The sequence below is a fragment of the Stenella coeruleoalba genome (genome assembly GCF_951394435.1).
Source record: "Stenella coeruleoalba genome assembly, chromosome: 16".
NCBI classification, from domain to species: Eukaryota; Metazoa; Chordata; class Mammalia; order Artiodactyla; family Delphinidae; genus Stenella; species Stenella coeruleoalba.
Window position 1 is genome coordinate 25,661,371 of NC_137162.1, and position 12,480 is coordinate 25,673,850.

Sequence of the window (12,480 nt, forward strand, 5' to 3'; positions counted from 1 at the left end):
AAATAGTATGGTAAGCTCACAGGGGAGTATGCATTCATTCAATTAACAGTTTCTGAATATCAAGTTCTATAAGTCAGTTACAAATAAGCCAAGGACAATGTCCTAGAAGAAATGACTACCTAGAAAGGAGATACAGAAACGTGTGTTATATAGTCGTCTTTTGGTATGGGGGTGGGGTCGGTTCCAGCACACCACCCTCCGTACCAAAATCCAGGAATGCTCAACTACCTCATACAAAATGGCACAGTATTTGCATATAACCTAAGCACATCCTCCCTGATACTCTGTATCATCTCTAGATTATTTATAATACCTAATACATGTAAATGCTATGTAAACAGATGTAAATACAATATAAATGCTATGTAAATAGTTGCTAGCAAGCAGCAAAAATAAGTTTTGTTTCTTGGAAATTTCTGGAAATTTTTTGAATACTTTATACCCACCAGTTTGTTGCATACACGGATGGGGGACACATGGATTACCCATCTGCCACTATCGAAAATCCAACCTGGGGTACTTATACCTGGGAGGGTGTAATTATGATCCCCATTTTCTAGATCAGGGAACTGAAGGTTGGAGAGATCAACTAGATCTTCTCTAGATAGATTCCACAGCTGGAAAATGAGAGTGCCAAGGTTCAAATCCAGGGCCTGTGCTATTAACTACTGTGATTATGACGTGGCAGGCAAGAGAATCAGGGTCGGGAAAGGAATCACACTCCCACTCACAAGTATGTAGACAGTGCACAGCTCAACCTCCCAGCCTTCCCCCGACACATACTCCCCCCTCCCATTCATTAGCACCCAAACAGAAAGGCAGAAAGGAATTGGAGCTGCTCCTCATAAAGGATGCCCCCAACTGAGGTGGGTACCAGAGCACAGTCTTTGGCAGGTATGTTTATTTTGGAAGAAGAATGCCAAGCGACACGATTTCTGCCTTCAGAAAGCTTAGTCTAGTTTATACCCAAAGATCATGTCCTCAAATTGTCCGCAAATATGTGGTGTGCTCAGGGATTGTAATACATGTGCACATACACATCAGTGTGTGTATAGTAGATATAATAGTCGTGTAAATGCACATGTATATGGAGAACAGTATAGATTTTCTCTAAAAAAAAATCCTAGTAGCGCCATTCTACTTAATAACGTAATACTTCACAGCTGAGCTAAATGGACTCTCACCCTAGCTATGAGAATTTTTTTTTTAAGTTTACTATGAGTATAACCAAGACTTTAAGGGTTACTGGTTAAACTATTAAGAACTCTTTCAAAGTAGCCTCAAGCACTTAGAAGTATCCATTTACATGCAAAACCAAGGCTCAGGTAATTGCAAATTCCTTAAGGATCATGCTAGGGAACATGTGATTTATGTTTTATGTACATGTGCATATACACACAAATGACAATATAACATTCCTTGAAAACTACTGTGTTTAAGATTTTAAGCTAGTTTAGACTGGCCTTCCCTCTACTCCCTCAAGTTAGTATGGCTTTACTACATATGATGGAATTTAAGAAATAAAGTAATGAAAATTCTAAGAGCCAAGCAAACCAATTAGGAGAAGGTGGCATAACAGCATAATGGAAAACGTTAGATGTCACAGTTCAAATCCGGAGACCATACACCACAATTTTAAAACGAAGTAACCCCAAAGAATAAAAATATCCATTGTAATCAATATTTTATTTTCTTCAATTATTTCTATCCCATTTTAGCTAGAAAGGGTTTCATGAGGGAGAAGAGTAAACAAAGGGGGCACACTCTTTCAAAATTACAAATTTCCTAGGACCACAATGGAAAATATAAAAAGTTGGGTCTAAAGGGGTTCAGAACGAGCCTCCCAAAACTGTGCCATTTTTGCATGAGGCAATTGAGCTAAAGGCAATCAAGATCCTGCAGGTTCAGGAGAAACCTCTATCCCTCCCTTAACTACCTAGAAGAATTTATATTGGAGACTTATTTTTTAGAAAAGGTTATTATCTGAGAAATTTTATCTAAGTGGCCCCCATCCACATGGAGAACACACATCTAATCACCAGATGTCTACTCTTCTTGTCTGGTAAGTGACCCTCCTGTCCTTGGAGGCCCCAGACCCTTATCCCATTCCTTAGCTCAGGATGGCATGTATGCTTCCTTTTACCTTTCTGTCTCTCAGCCTCTCATGTATATGCAGTTCCCATACATAACAAATGTTTTTCTTCCAGTTTTAATGACATATACTTGACATACATACAGCACTGTGTAAGTTTAAGATGTACAGTATAATGATTTGACAGCATGAAACGATTATCACGAGATTAGTGAGCATCCACCATCTCACATAGATACAAATTAAAGAAACAGAAGTTTCTTTCCTTGTGATGAGAATTCTTGATAGTAAATCCTAACAAGTTTCATATGTAACACACAGCAATGTTAATTATATTTATCATGTTGTACATTACATCCCTAGTACTTATTTTTCTGATAACTGGAAGTTGCTACCTTTTGATTGCCCTCATCCAATTCCTCTTCCCTCTCCCTCCCGCCTCTGGTAACCACAAATCTGATCTCTTTTTCTATGAATTTGTTTGTTTCTGAAATATAGTTGACCTAGGAACTAACATAGTTTAAGACTACACAATAGTGATTTGATAATTCTAGACATTTCAAAAGGAGTACCACAATAAATCGTTATGATCTGTCACCACACAAAGATTTACATATATTCCCACACTGTACATTTCAAACCCGTGACTCACTTATTTTGCACTGGAAGTTTGTACCTGTTAATATCCCTTACCTATTTCTCCCCTCCCCACATCCCCATCCTATCCGGCAACCCAAAATTAAATTTGATTTTCTCCTGTTGATCTGACTCATGTCAATTTAATTCCTAGACCAGCCAGAAGAACCTAGAAGGGTAGAGGAGAGTTTTCTTCCTCCCTGACGGGTCTCAGTCTTGAAGAGACAGAGATCTTGTCTTACGCTCCAACAATAATGCAAATTCTCCATCTAGTTGGAGGATGGGGTAAAAAAAACAAGAAGGTGCATTTCTGCAAAGATCTTTAAAGTTCCACACCCTCAAACAACCCTTCAAGGCATGCACATTAAGGAAGGGACAGAGACATTCCCTCACACCTCACAAATCAAAAAGCGGGAAGGGTTAGAAAGAGGACCAAGATTACAGAGGAACTGCAGCCAAGATGCAGATTACTGTGATGACCATCACTCTGGAGGTTGAACCCTGGGATACAACAGAAAATGTAAAGGCCAAGATCCAGGATAAGAAAGGAATTCCTGGGCTTCCCTGGTAGCGCAGTGGTTGACAGTCCGCCTGCCGATGCAGGGGACGCAGGTTCGTGCCCCAGTCTGGGAAGATCCCACATGCCGCGGAGCGGCTGGGCCCGTGAGCCATGGCCACTGAGCCTGCGCGTCCAGAGCCTGTGCTCCGCAACCGGAGAGGCCAGAACAGTGAGAGGCCCGCGTACCGCAAAAAATAAAACAATTAAATAAAGGAATTCCTCCTGATCAGCAAAGACTCCTTTGCTGGCCAGCAACTGCAAGATGGACTTTGCCTACAACATTCAAAGGAGTCCACTCTTCATCTGTGTGGAGACTTCGTGGTGGTGCTAAGAAAAGGAAGAAGTCTTACACCGCTCCCAAGAAGAGCAAGCATAAGAGAAAGAAGGCTAAGCTGGCTGTCCTAAAATAACGTGAGGTGGATGAGAACGGTAAAATCAGCCACCTTCGCAGGGAGTGCCCTTCAGAGGAAGGCGGTGCTGGAGTTTCCACGGCCAGCCACTTTGACAGACGCTATTGTGGCAAATGTGATCTAATCTATTGTTTCAAGAAACCAGAAGACAAGTAATTGTATACTGATTAACAAAGGACACGAGCTAGTAAACTAAAAAAAAAAAATTTACACAAAAAGTTTTGGTGAGGAGTGTTCTAGATTAGGAATTGGGCTTGTTCTCTCCTTCCCCCCTCACTGGCCTTGTGCCCTGTCCACCTGAAAGCCCAATGGACATGAAATGTAAGGGGCTGTGATGACTGCTATTATAAATGACACGGGGGACTTCCCTGATGGTCCAGGTGTTGAGACTCCACGCTTCCACTGAAGGGGACACAGATTTGATTCCTGGTTGGAGAACCAGAATCCCACGTGCTGCGCAGTGCAGCCAAAAGAGTAAATAAATATATAAATGACACTATTCCTACCATACTAATAACCTTCAATGAGCCAGGAGCCCTAGAGCTCAACGAGTGAAGAGGACATTTAAAAAAACCCAAAGTGCCTTTAAGTGTTTCATTTTCTTAGTGTAGTTAGACATGACTCATTTCAACAAAGAGCTCACACAAAACAAGTATTTTTTCTTCCCTGGCACATCAGGCAAGCCTCAACTTTTAAAAATTTTATTTGCTGAAGTGGCCTCAGGAGAAAAAGGCGAGAAAAAAGAAGACCACAACTAAGGTTATAGACAAGGGAAAAGTTACTCACTAAAGCAAGAGTAACTTTCTTCAGGAGCTGTTCAAGATGACTGAAAAGATAATAAAAGGTTCCCCCGCTCATCCGGACATGCTGCCACAGGTTCAGCGACAGTGGTTTGCTTGTTTGTATGGACAGAAGTGATTCAGGGGAGAGGACTTTAAAAATACTCCTGCTTACCTAATGGAACTCAATGTTCAGAATGCTCATCTCGTTCCTTTATCCATCTCCTCTCCTGGTTCACTCACCACAAACAAGGGCTGAGATCACTTCCCCGGCAGAAGGAGGGAGGGAAGATACTACTACATACTAATAATTTTATATTTTTGCTTTTCACCGTGGCACATGTATTTGGCAATGATCTCTGCAAACTTCTAAAAGCATTATAAAACTACAGTAAGGTGAATAATCACCATCAATTAACTCACCAATCCTAATAATGAATGGTCTCCCTTGACACTCTCCTTATCACTGTTTTTTGTTTTTGTTTTATGCCATGCTGCATGGCATGTGGGATCTTAGTTCCCAGACCAGGGATGGAACCCGTTGCCCCTGCAGTGGAAGCACGGAGTCTTAACCACTGGACCGCCAGGGAAGGCCCTCCTTATCACTGATATTAAAAAATTTTACACCAAATTCAGAAACTCTCAAATCTAGTTTTCAGCAATTAACACGTTTAAGGACTTAGAGGGGGAGACCCTTACCATTTCAGGGTGTATAAATATATCCTGAAGGTGACTGTTTTCAAGCCTCTGGAAATTTTTCAGTCACATGCATACCCCATAACCATCATTTTTAATGGTGTCTTCAGGTCAGTTTCAGTCACACTCACCTTACTCACTCCTATCCGAGCACACCCATGCTGAAGCCTTCCACTGTCATCCCAAGAAGACCCCTCTCTTTTCTATGATTTAGCACATGTCATACACTGCGATGTTGGGATCCCCTTCCTCAAGGGAAGGTCTCTTACTTCCCCCTCACATCTGGCACAGGTGGGCCTCAATGTTGCGGAACAGTGAATAAGCATTGTGTCCCCACCTCTGAGACACTGATTCACGTCCATCACGCTTTTCGCAAACTTGGCGGCAGATTCACGTTGTCTCTGCAGCCTTCTCTGATGGACCTGTTCTACACCAACCCTTCTGCTACTACCATCACCAAGCAGTCCTTCTGGCAACAGATACTCACTGATCCTCTATCACAAGCCAGGCACTGCTCTCAGGCTGGAAACGAAGCAATGAACCAAACAGATAAAACTCCCTGCGCCTGGAGCATACATTCTAATAGGGGAGAAGTGGGGTGCCCTGGAAATCTCACACTCAATTTGAACTTCATTACAATTTAGTTGTTTTGAGTCTATATCGAGTCAAGTGACTGTCTAGACTCCTGTCGGAGATCTTCTGCAAAGATGGGTACCAACAACTCCTCCTAAACCTGCAGACATAGGACTACTCTTCCTGTCAGGAGGTAGACGCTTACCTCTTCTCTACCTGAACCTGAGCTGCCCTGTGACTTGATCAGCAGAATCATCAGAAGTGACTGCTGTGCCAGTTCTGGGCCTGGGCCCTAAGAGGCCTGACAGCTCCCGCTGCCTGGGAAACCAGGTGCCATGTAAAGAAGCTCAGCCTATCCCGCCAGAGAGAAGGCCATGCGGAGAGAAGGCCCCGAGGATGAGAAGCGTGGCACTCCGGGTGACAGCCAGCGTGAGGCCGCAGACACCTGAGTGAGGCCACCTCAGACCTTCCAGCCACCAAGTGAACGCAGCCCCGTGAGTGAGCCCAGCAAACATCACTGGAGCAGAGGTCACCCCCCATGACAGATTCCTGAACTTCCGCATCACGGCCAATGAAATGGGGGTTGTTTCAAGCCACTAAATTTGGAGGGCCGGGAGGGGGAGTTGTTGTTAGGCAGCAACAGCTTAGCCTTAACAAGACAGTGCTCTTAACCAGAGCCAGGGGTGGCATCTTCTGCATGTTTCTAAGCCTTCATTATGTCCATTATGGTTAGGCAAAAAGGAAACATCCAGTCAAAATCTGACGAGGGAATATTCATAAAACTAAATGAGGGATGGGATTCTGGGAAGATGCCGCAGTATGAAGCACCAGGAATCTATCTCCCACCTAGACAACAACTGCATTGGTAGAATCTGTCTCATCCAACCATTCTGGAACTTTGAAGGCTTGCAACTTCCACGGGAAGACTTAGATGGTAAATTGTGGTGAACGTCAGTCAATTTGGGCTCTTAGCACAGTAGGAGCTACCCGTCCTCCATCCCCAGCCCCTTGGCAGACAACTGTGCATGTTTTCCTGGAACCACTGCCCACAGCTGTGGGAGCTAGGGTGGGCAAAAAGGACCCTGTCCTCCAAATATCGGCATCTCTGCTCTGAGTGCTGATGGCTGCTTCTGATCACAGAGCGCAGACAAGAAGGTGGGCGGCCACTGTCACTGTGCCTCCCTGACCCTATTGCAGCCCCTTCCCTCTGGCTGAAATGACTTCCAGGGGGATTAAAAGGCCAGACCCCTTCTCCCCCTTCATATTTCACTTTTTCCCCTTTTGGAGCCAGACTTTAAAGACTAGGACATTTAAAAACAACTGCATATATGGAGAAAATTAGAAAGTGACTGTGTACGCCCAGCGAAAGGCTCAGAAAAGACCTGGGAAGACCTTCAGCTTACATCTCAGACTGATCCTCAGCAAAGAGACCGTCTACAACAATCAAAAACAAAAAACAAACAAAAAGAAAAACAAGCAAACCTTAGGGAAGGGGGAAATCTGATTTCCAGAGTTACCACATTACTAAATTCAAAAGTCCAGTAAAATAAAATAAATCACAAGGCATACAAAGGAACAGCAAAGTATGGCTCACTCAAAGGAAAAGAAAAAATATCAGAACTTCCCTGGTGGTCCAGTGGTAAAGAATCCGCCTTTCAACGCAGGGGACACAGGTGCGATCCCTGGTCAGGGAACTAAGATCCCACATGCTGTGGGGCAACTATGCCCGCGCACCACAACTACTGAGCTCACAGCCCTCAACTAGAGCCCATGTGCCACAAACTACAGAGCCCACGTGCTCTGGAGCCCACGTGCCACAACTAGATTAGAGAAAACCTACATGCCACAATTAGAGAGAAGCCCACACGCCACAACGAAAGGTCCCACGCGCCGCAATGAAAGGTCCCACGCGCCGCAACGAAAGGTCCCACACAGCCAAATAAATAAAAGAAAAAAATCAACAGATGCTGTCTCTGAAAAACACATAATGGCTGATACACTAGACAAAGACTTCAAAGTAACTGTCGTAAAGACGCCCAACAGACTAAAGGGAGCTATGGAAAACGTCAAGAAAACAATGTGTGAACAAAATGGAAATATCAATAAAGAGATAGAAAACTTAGAAAGAACCAAAAGGAAATTCTGGAGCTGAAGAGTATTGATACATAGCTGAAATGAAAAATTCATTAGAAGGATTCAAAGGCGGATTTCAGCAGACAGAAGACTCAGCGAACTTGAAGATAGGACAATGGAAATTACTGAGTCTGAAGAAAAAAAGAATGGAAGAAAAGCCAATAGAGACTAAGGGACCCATGGGACATGATTTAGAAGACCAACATAAGCATAGTGGGAGTCACAGAAGGAAAAGAGAGAGAGATAAGGGCAGAGAGAATATTTGAAGAAATAATGGCTGAAAATGTCCCAAATTTAATAAAATACATGAATATAAACATCCAAAGAGCTCAGTAAACTCCAAGTAAGAAGAACTCAGAGACCCACACCAAGACACATTATAATCAAACTTTCAAAAGACAAAGAGAATCTTGAAAGCACAATAGAAGTGACTCATCACATACAAGGGATCCTCAGTAAGATTATCAGACTTCTTGTCAGCAACTTCAGAGGCCATAAGACAATAGGTCGATATAGTCAAATGCTAGAAGAAAAGACTATCAAACGAGAATCCTATATCTGGCAAAACTGTTAAGAGTGAGGGAGAAATCAAGACTTTCCCAGATAAACAAAAGTTGAGGAGTATGTGGCCACTGGACCTGCCCTACAAAAAATGCTCACGGGGGTCCTGCAGGGTGAAATGAAAGGACACTAGACAGTATTTTGAAGCCTATAGAGAAATACAGATCTCAGTAAAGGTGAGTACATTGGCAATTGCAGAAGCTAGTATTATTGTAACAGTGGTTTGTAACTATACTTTTTCTACATGACTTAAGAGACCAATACATTTAAAGAAAAAAAAAAAACTATCAGTGTAAAAGCTAGTATTACTGTAACTTAGGTTTCTCACTCCAAATCTTGTTTTCTACATAATTTGAGAAAGAATCATAACTTTGAATTTATAATTTTAAAGAATCGTAACTTTGTTTTTGAGTGTACTATGTATAAAGATGTTAATTATCTGACATCACCAACCAAAAGGGGTGGGGGAACAAAGCTGTAAAGACTCACATTACTGAAATCAGAAATGAAAGTGGGGACATTAGCACTGGTTCTACAGATATAAAAAGGATAGGAGTAGGGCTTCCCTGGTGGCGCAGCGGTTGAGAGTCCGCCTGCCGATGCAGGGGGCGCGGTTTCGTGCCCCGGTCCGGGAGGATCCCACATGCCGCGGAGTGGCTGGGCCCGTGAGCCATGGCCGCTGGGCCTGTGCGTCCAGAGACTGTGCTCCACAGTGGGAGAGGCCACAGCGGTGAGAGGCCCGCGTACCGCAAAAAAAAAAAAAAAAAAAAAAAAAAGGAGTACTGTGAACAATTGGATGCCAACAAATCATAACTAGATGAAATGGACAAATTCCTAGAGTCACAAAATCTACCGAGATTAAATCATGAAGAACTAGAAAATCTGACTATTCTTATAATTAATAAGGAGATTGAATCAGTAATCAAAAGTCTTCCAACAAAGAAAAGCCCTGGACCTGATGGCTTGACTGATGAATTCTACCAAACATTTAAAGAACTAACACCAATTCTTCTCTAATTTTTCCAGAAGACTGAAGAGGAGGGGATACTTCCAAACTCATTCTGTGAGGCCAGCATTACCTCGATACCAAATCTGGTCAGAGACACAACAAGAAAACTACAGACCAATATCCCTTGTGAACAGTGATGCCAAAACCTTCAACAAAATGCAGCAAACAGAAGTCAGCAGCATATTAAAACGATTAAACACCATAGCCAAGTGAGAAATGCAAGCATGGTTCAACAGACTTAACAACAACAACAAAAAAAGTAATATGCCATTATCAACAGAATGAAGGAAAAAATTCCACACGATCCCTCAAAAGATGTAGAAAAAGAATCTGATAGAATAACACCCTTTTATGATAAGAACACTCAAACTAGGAATAGAAGGAAACTACCTCAACATAATAAAAGCCATATGTGAAAAACTCACAAGAAACATCATACCCAATGGTCCAAGACTGAAAGCATTTCCTCTAAGATCAGGACCAAGGCAAGGATACCCACTTTCAGCATTTCTACTCAATACAGTACCGGAAGTTCTACCCAGAGCAGTTAGGCTAGAAAAAGAAAGGCAACCAAATTGGAAAGGAAGAAGTAAAATTCTCTATTTGCAGATGATATGATCTTATATGTAAGAAAACCCTAGAGATTCCACACACCAAAAAAACTTAAAACTAACAAATTCAGTAAAGTAGCAAAATATAAAGCCAATGCAGAAAAATCAGTTGCATTTCTATATACAAACAATGAACAATTTGAAAAGGAAACTACAAAAACAATTCTGTTCACAAAAACAATTCTATTCACAATAGTATAAAAAAGAATAAGGAATTAATTTAACCACGAAGGAAAAAGATTGTACAATTACAAACACTGACAAAAGAAATTAAGGACATAAATAGAAACATCCCATGTTCATTAATTGGAAATCTTAATACTGTTAAGATGTCCATACTACCCAAAGCTACTACAGATTCAATGCAATTCCCACCAAAATCCCAATCATGTTTTTGGCAGATATAGGAAAAAAAAATCCTAAAATTCATATGGAATCTCAAAATGTCCCCAAGTAGCCAAAGCAATCTTAAAAAAGAACAAAACTTGAGGATATACTTCCTGAGTTCAAAACTTACCACAAAGCTACAGTAATAAACCCAGTGTGGTATTAGTGAACAGACAGACATATACACAAATGCAGTCTACTAGAGAGCCCAGAAATGAACCCTTGCAATATGGACAAATGATTTTTTACAAGGGTGCCAAACCTTCAATGGGGAAAGGATATTATTTTCAACAAACAGTCCTGGGAAAACTGGATATCCACATGCAAGAGAATGAAGTTGGATCCTTATCTAACACCACATACAAAAATTAACTCAAAAAATGGATCTAGAACCTAAATAAGCCCTACAAGTATAAAACTCTTAGAAGAAAATATAGGACAAAAGCTTCACAACATTAGATTTGGCAATAATTTCTTAGATATGACACCAGTGGCATAGGAAATGAGAAAAAAAGACAAATAGGACTTTAAGAAAACTAAAACTGATGTACATCAGAAGATAATAATCAACAGAGTAAAAAGGCAACCCACAGTATGGGAGAAAATATTTACAAGTAGTTTATCTAATAAAGGAATAGTATCCAGCATATAACTCCCAAAACTCAAACAATAAAACAACCCATTTAAAAATGGGCAAAGAACTTAAATGGATATTTCTCCAAAGAAGATATACAAATGGCCATGAAGTACACGAAAAGGTGCACAACATCACTAGTCATTAGGTAAAAGCAAATCAAAACTACCATGAGATACCACCTCATACCCATTAGGATGGCTACTATCAAAAAAACAGAAAATGATAAGTGTTGACAAGGATGTGGAACCCTTGTGAACTGTTGGTGGAAATGTAAAATGGTACAGCCACTGTAGAAAACAGTATGGTAGTTCCTCCAAAAATTAAAAATAGAATCACCATATGATCCAGCAATTCTACTTCTGGGTCTATTCTAAAAAGAAAAGCTGAAAGGAGGGTGTGGGGGAATTATCTGTACTCCCATGTTTATAGCGGCATCATTCACAATAGCTAAAACATAGAAGCAACCCATGTGTCCATGGAGTGAAAAATAAACAAAATGTGGTATATACACATAATGGAATATTATGAAGTCTCAAAAGGGAAGGAAATTCTGTAATATGTTGCAACATGGATAAATCTTGAGGATGTTATGCTAATTAAGCCAACCACAAAAAGGCAAAAACTGTCTGATTCCTCTTATATGAGGTACTTAGGATAGTCAAAAAAATCATGAAGAAAGAAGGTAGAATGGTGGCTGCCAGGGGCTGTGGGTAGGGGGAAATGGGAGTTACTGTTTAATGGGTATAGAGTTGCAGTTTTATAAGATGAAAAGAATTATGGAGATAGAAGGTCATGGTTACACAACAATGTGAATATATCTAATACCACTGAACTGTGCACTTAAAGATAAGTTAAGATGGTAAATTTTATGTGTTTTAACACAATAAAAAATTTCTTTAAAAACCTAAATGGGATACCTATAAGCATAGAAGAGACCTAGAGCATTTTCTTTCTTGGACAGAGGACCCAAATCATTTTTTGACTGTGTATTCTATTAGTTAAATGTTGGCCACACCTCCTCCAATATACTGTATCTATTTATAAGTTATACACAAATATTACTATATTAATACATTATGTACATCATGAAATACCTTCAAAAATAAATTCAAGAATAATCAGTATAAATGTGTTTCTATAAAGCTATTTGTGTTTTTGTGGGTTTTTTGCGAGCTATTTATGTTTGAATAGACACGCGAGTCCTACTACATCCTAGTGGTTGGCTGTGCATGCAACTTACCTTGGGGACGACTGCCTTAGAGTAAACCAGTTTCTATGTTATTCTCGAATTCCTCCTTCCTCCTTCCATCTCTCTCCCCTTGGCCTCTGTACTCTAAACTATTCCAGTTTTCTTCCTCTCAGTGTTTTCCTTCAGTAGTTCCACTTCCTGCTTCCAC

At 41.0% G+C, this 12,480-nt stretch overlaps 1 protein-coding gene and 1 pseudogene across 5 annotated transcripts in view; one reads left to right on the top strand and one right to left on the bottom strand.

The window, feature by feature from the left end:
* Positions 1-12,480, bottom strand: part of CNNM2 (cyclin and CBS domain divalent metal cation transport mediator 2) — a 140,344-nt gene that overhangs the window by 76,527 nt on the left and 51,337 nt on the right. The window lies entirely within an intron of this gene.
* LOC307175583 (ubiquitin-ribosomal protein eS31 fusion protein-like) lies at positions 2,587-4,253 on the top strand (annotated as a pseudogene). Its single transcript has 2 exons — positions 2,587-3,295; positions 3,518-4,253. The product of its transcript is annotated as a ubiquitin-ribosomal protein eS31 fusion protein-like (transcript).